Source organism: Lipotes vexillifer, unplaced genomic scaffold (assembly GCF_000442215.2).
Source record: "Lipotes vexillifer unplaced genomic scaffold, Lipotes_vexillifer_v1.1 scaffold1010, whole genome shotgun sequence".
Taxonomy (NCBI): Eukaryota; Metazoa; Chordata; class Mammalia; order Artiodactyla; family Lipotidae; genus Lipotes; species Lipotes vexillifer.
The window spans coordinates 650,731-657,381 of NW_006794157.1; the positions used below are offsets into that span (position 1 = coordinate 650,731).

Consider the following 6,651-nt stretch of genomic DNA (forward strand, 5'->3'; position numbering starts at 1 on the left):
GGAATCTGTTTCTCCTGCCTCCAGCTTCTGGTTTTGCTTTAAGACCTCATATTCTTGGGATACATGACAGACCCTGCTAACTCAACTGCTGGTTCAGCTTCTGTTCCTGCTGGCAGCTCCATTCCATCAGATGTCTTAGGGGCTGAAACCTGAGAAGCGAAGGGCAAGGTGAGGATTCCTGGCCTTGCAGCCTGACCTGTCTGCCCAACTCTCTGCCTTGTTTGCCCTTCACCAGCTCCAGGAGTGACAGAGGTGGCTAAAGAGGCGCTAGTGCTACCCCCATGGTTTACAGTGCATTTTCACAGGCATGATTTAATTTGATCCTCTTTCAGATCTGTGAGATAGTTATTCCTATTTAAAGAGATAAGAAGTTAGGGCACCATGAGGTTAAGTAATGTGTTTACAGTCACAGAGTTAATTGGCAGCAGGACCATGATGTGAAGTGAGGTATTCTGTCTCCTGGGGGAGCTTTTCTGTATCTAAATCCAATTTGTTACTAAACCACTATATTTCTAAAATTAAAATATTATTTGTAGCAACCAAGTTATATTACCATAGAAGATGACTCATTATCAGTAGCAGGCTGAGATTGTTCCAGTAGCCAAATGCCATATTTCACTTTCATCCATGTGGTGAATGTACTATTTTTTCCTAATTTTTCATCAGGAGGAGTCAATAGATAGTATATATAGTTGATAAATCAAGAAAAAGAGGTATAAATATATTACGTACAGTTTCAGTGGTAATCAACAGTAGAACTTAAGATAGAAACTACTAATAAAACCTTTGAGTAATGGGTGTGGGAGTGGTGGGGTTGGTGGGGATGGGTGGTGGGAGGTTTTTGTTTCTCATTTTAGGCACTTCTGTACAGTCTGAGTTTTTAGAACATGTGTGAGTATTACTTTTTTTTTTAATAGATCTTTATTGGAGTATAATTGCTTCACAATACTGTGTGTAGTTTCTGTTGTACAACAAAGTGAATCAGCCATATGCATACATATGTCCCCATATCCCCTCCCTGTTGGATTGGAAGAATCAATATTGTGAAAATGACTATACTACCCAAAGCAATCTACAGATTCAATGCAATCCCTATCAAACTACCAATGGCATTCTTCACAGAATTAGAACAAAAAATTTTACAATTCGTATGGAAACACAAAAGACCCCGAATACCCAAAGCAATCTTGAGAAAGAAAAATGGAGCTGGAGGAATCAGGCTCCCCAACTTCAAACTATACCACAAAGCTACAGTAATCAATACAGTATGGTACCAGCACAAAAACAGAAATATAGATCAATGGTACAGGATAGAATGCCCAGAGATAAACCCACACACATATGGGCACCTAATTTATGACAAAGGAGGCAAGAACATACAATGGAGAAAAGACAGCCTCTTCAATAAGTGGTGCTGGGAAAACTGGACAGCTACATATAAAAGAATGAAATTAGAACACTCCCTAACACCATACACGAAAATAAACTCCAAATGGATTAAAGACTTAAAGGTGAGTATTACTTTTAAATAAAAAATTTAAAAATAGGAAAAAGAAATGAAATAAAATAAAAAGTATCCCATCAGTGAGGGATTGTTTAGTCATACGTAATACTAGGCAGCCAGTAGAAAAACCAACGTCCATCTATACAAATTTTAAGTAAGAAAAACAAACTGCAGAATGGTGTGGTTAGGATAATATCATTTATTTCGAATATTGTGTGTGTGCATATGCATGTGAGTGTACCTGCACACCAAGCTGGGAGGATATATATCAAAGTGATAGCAAAGTATGGGGATACATGGCAAAGTGGGGAGGAGAGAAAAGACTTTTTAAATATTCTACACTTTTATATACTGTTTAAAAATTTTTTTTATTTTATGTTGGAGTATAGTTGATTTACAGTGTTGTTATACTGTTTGTTTTTTCAAGGAGCGTGCATTGAATATGAATGTATGGAACGTTCTGCAGGTTCAAAGCTAAAGTGATTCTGAGTGTGTCCCTTTTCTTTTTTGCTATGGAAGAGCCAAGCGTCACGGTACTGTGTTAGGTATGAGGGTGAGGGTATTACACTGACCTGTAGGGAGGAAATTCACTGGTTCTCTGCTTCTTAGTATTGTTCCTAAAGGGAAGTTTGTGAATTGAATCACTCCACTGTCATGCCTTACTGTCACCACAGAGGTGACCAAAAGTCTGATTCGTGTTTCTTTTTATATAGTTCTATTTCCTTCCTCTGCTCAGTTTTGAGCAAATGTCACCAAGAATGTGTGGGATTTAAATCTCCAAGTCTAGTATCTGATGATCGTGGCAAGGTATCTGTCTCACACTTTGGAGTTCTGGACTTGGGGGTCTTGAGTAACCCCAATACTTGTTAGAATCCTTTGGCAATTCAGTTATTTTTGTATTTTATTTTATTGTGGAAAGAGCACTTAACATGAGATTTACCCTCTTAAGAAATTTTTAAGTATTCAATATATTATTGTTGACTATAGGTATGATAGTTGTATAGCCTATCTCTAGAACTTATTCATCTTTTAAATTTTATTTTTTCCTTCCAGTTTTATTGAGATAAAATTGACATACAACATTGTATAAATTTAAGGTATACAGCATAATGATTTGACTCACATCATGAAATGATTACCACAATAAGTTTAGTGAACATTCATCATCTCATATAGTTTAAAGAAATAGAAAAGTAAGTTTTTCCTTGTGATGAGAACTCTTAGGATTTACTGTCTTAACAACTTTCATATATAACATATAGCAGTGTTAATTTTATTTATCATGTTGTACATTTCATCCCTAGTACTTATTTATCTTGTAACTGGAAGTTTGTACCTTTTGACTGCCTCCATCCAGTTCCCCCTCCTCCCACCCCCACCTCTGGGAACCACAAATCTGATCTCTTTTTTCATGAGTTTGTTTTTGAAGTATAATTGACCTACAGCATTATGTTAGGTCCTGTTACACAACGTAGTGATTGTATATTGCTGTACATTTCAAAATTATCACTACAATAAGTCTAGTTACCATCTGTCACCATACAAAGATATTACATAATTATTTAATGTATTCCCCACACTGTACATTTCATTACCGTGATTCATTTATTTTGCATCTAGGAGTTTGTACCTCTTAATCTTCCTCACCTATTTCTATCCTCCACCCACCCCCTCCCCTCTGGCAACCACCCTTTTGTTCTCTGTATCTATAACTCTGTTTCTGTTTTACCATGTTTTTTCATTTGTTTTTTAGATTCCACATATAAGTGAAATCATACAGTATTTGTCTTTCTCCTGTCTGACTTATTTCACTTAGCATAATACCCTCTAGGTCCATCCACATTGTTGCAAATGGCAAGATTTCATTCTTTTTATGGCTGAGTAGTATTCCACTGCATGTTTGGGGCTGAATCCCTGCCTGGCTAGCTGCTTGGCCTGAGGCATCCCAGTACTGGTGGTGGGTGGGTCCAGTCCTGGTGCTAACAAGCTAGAGGGAGGACTCCAAAGTGGCACTTGCTAGTACCAATGTCCTTCTGGTAGATGATTCCCCAAAGTGGATGCTGCCAGTGTCTGTGTCCCCAGGGTGAGCTCCAGTTGCCTCCTGCTTCTCCAGGAGGCTCTCCCAGATCAGTAGGTGGGTCTGACCCAGGCTCCTTTTAAATTACTGCTTCTGTCCTGAGACCCCGTGTGTGTGAGATTTTGTGTGTGCCTGTTAAGAGTGGACTCTGTTTCCCACAGCCCTCTGGGTCTCCAGAAAGTAAGCCCCACTGCCCTTCAAAGTCAAAACGTTTTGGCGACTCAACTTCCTGGTTTAGAACCCCTGGGCTGGGGAGCCTGATGTGGGACTCAGACCTTGTTTTCCTTGGGGAGAGCCTCTGCAATTGTAATTATTTGTGGGTCACCCACCCCCGGGGTATGAGTCCTGGCTACACCACGTCTCTGCCCCTCCTACCCTCTCATTGTGGTTCCTTCTTTATATCTTTAGTTGTAGGGGATTATTTCTGCTAGTCTTCAGGTCTTTCTCATCAATAGTTTCTCTGTAAGTCGCTGTAATTGCGGTGTGCCCATGAGAGGAGGCTGGCTCAGGGTTTTCCTACTCTACCATCCTGGCTACTCCCTCATTTTTCTTTTAATTAAAAGAGGTTATATTTATGAACACTTTAAGACAACTTGGGAAATATGCAGTAAAAGAGAATAAATCCTTCAAATTACAAAGATTTTGCTAATATGCAAACTGCCAATCCATCTAAATTTGGCATATCCTGTCTACTTAAGTAGTAATTTTTGTTTAAGCAGTAATTTTTTAAGTAGTAATTTGTTTGAGTAGTAATTTTTCTAACAAAATTCAGTTGGAGAACCAGTGATATATTTATGCCTTTGACAAAGATAACAAGTATGGTATTGCTGGGGTTGAGAAAAGAGAATATAAATCCTGGCTATCTTATTGTTCTGGCTCATCAAAACTCAAAGAACATGTGAGGTTCTGTCATGTCCAGTGAGGTTAGGCAAATGTAATAGGGTTACATACTGTGTTGTTACATGTTTTTATCATATAAATGTTCTGGTTGTTCCTCTTCTTCTCCATTAGGAAAATATATAGGGAATAATAAATTTTAATAGGAATCCTTATATGCAGGCAGTTTAGAATCTCTGAGCAATTTTTAGGTCCAAGTACAGAGCCATTTACATAGCTTATTTGGGCTTTGTGTCCACACTTGCAGTCCATATGTTGTGCTATCTGTGCTTCCCATTTGTCCAGGCATTTTTGTTCCAGGCCAGACTCTGGCAACGTCACGGGTTGAAATTGTTCTAAGTCTCCTGTGGATTTTTGTTTGACCATGAGTAGGAGGCTGGCCTTTAAATCCCCGTGTTGTCATGATGCCTTGAAAACCTTTACCAATATGGTTTTTGTTGTGACATTCATATACTGTCTGGGAGAAAATGAGCAGCGTAAGGAGGAGTGCCTGGTTTAATGACAGCATTGTCTGTTACATGAAAGGTTTTAACTTTCCATACTGGCAGCAATCCAAGTTCTCAGTAAATTTCCAATAGAGATTCAGAGTTACAGACATGTGTTACAGTTTTTCCTCCTACAGTTAGGGCTGCCATTTTCCCATTATGGTTTTCCTTTGGAGTATATTTTAGGATGTGATAGTCTTGTATCTTAAGTAATGTGACCATATGCTTTTGACCGTCCTTGGTCCATAAAGGCATCATGCCCAGCTTCAGTGTGATAAGGCCAACTTTAGAGAAACCTGGTTCCCAAGGATATAAAGGCCATGGTTCATCTTTCAGAGGACGCAGTTTACTTACTAATTGGGCTTTATTTATTTTTTTTAATTTTATTTTTATTTTTTGCGGTATGCGGGCCTCTCACTGTTGCGGCCTCTCCCATTGTGGAGCATAGGCTCCGGATGCGCAGGCCCAGCGGCCATGGCTCACGGGCCCAGCCGCTCGGCGGCATGTGGGATCTTCCCGGACCGGGGCACGAACCCGTGTCCCCTGCATCGGCAGGCGGACTCTCAACCACTGCGCCACCAGGGAAGCCTTGGGCTTTATTTTTATCAGAGATCAACTGCTTAACAAATGGGACATTTTCTTTGCAAAGGTGCTTGTACTAGCAAGTACAGCTCTTGCTGTGGAGACTTCTAAGCAGAAGCCAGATGTTTCTTCTCTTCCCCAAGCCCTGAGCAGCAGCCAGGCTGCCTGTGCCTCAGGCCAGTACCTGGGCATTGGTTTGTGTCAGCAGCCTCCAACCAGGCATTCTGTGGCTGGGAAGGGGTCCTCCTGAGACACTTCTGGGTGCCCTACCACTCTGTTTTCAGGGCATCCCTGCTGTGAGTCAGATATCCGGGAGCCATTCACCCAACAATCTGTGAATTAGAACTTACTCCTCTTGCTTAACGGAAACTTTTTGCCTGTTGTAACTCCCCATTTCCCTCACCCCCAACCCCTCACCACTCCACTCTTTGATTATATGAATTTGACTATTTTAGATACCTGATATCAGTGGAATCATGCAGTATTTGTCTTTCTATGACTGGCTTATTTCACTTAGCATAATGTCCTCGAGATTCATGTATCTTATTGCATATTGCAGAATTTCTTTCTTTTTAAAGGTGGAACAGTATTCTGTTGAATGTGTATATCACATTTTCTTTATCCATTTATGTCATTGGACATTTGTTTCCACATCTTTGCTACTGCGAATAGTGCTGCAATGAACATAGAAGTGCTAATATCTTTGAGATCCTGATTTCAATTCTCTTAGATAAATACCCAGAAGTGGGATTGCTGGATCATGTGGTAGTTCTGTTTCGAATTTTTTGAGGAGCCTTTATACCGTTTTCTATAGCAGTTGTACAATTGTGCATTCCTACCAACAGTGTGCCAGAGTTCTAATTTCTTCTAGTTTATCCAGTTGGTGTATAATTGTTCATAGTAGTCTTTTATGATCCTTTTAATTTCCATGGCATCAGCTGTATGTCTTTTCTTCCATTTATGATTTCATTTATTCGAATCTTTTCTTTTTACCTTACTCGGTCTAACTAAGTAAGGTAAAGAAGCCCGTGCACCGCAACGAAGAGTAGGCCCTGCTCACCGCAACTAGAGAAAGCCCACACACAGCAACAAAGACCCAAAGCAGC

General features: G+C 39.9%; 1 pseudogene; it reads right to left on the minus strand.

The window, feature by feature from the left end:
* Positions 1-4,539: 4,539 nt before the first annotated feature.
* LOC103077593 (39S ribosomal protein L3, mitochondrial pseudogene) lies at positions 4,540-5,768 on the minus strand (annotated as a pseudogene).
* Between the last annotated feature and the right edge of the window lie 883 nt (positions 5,769-6,651).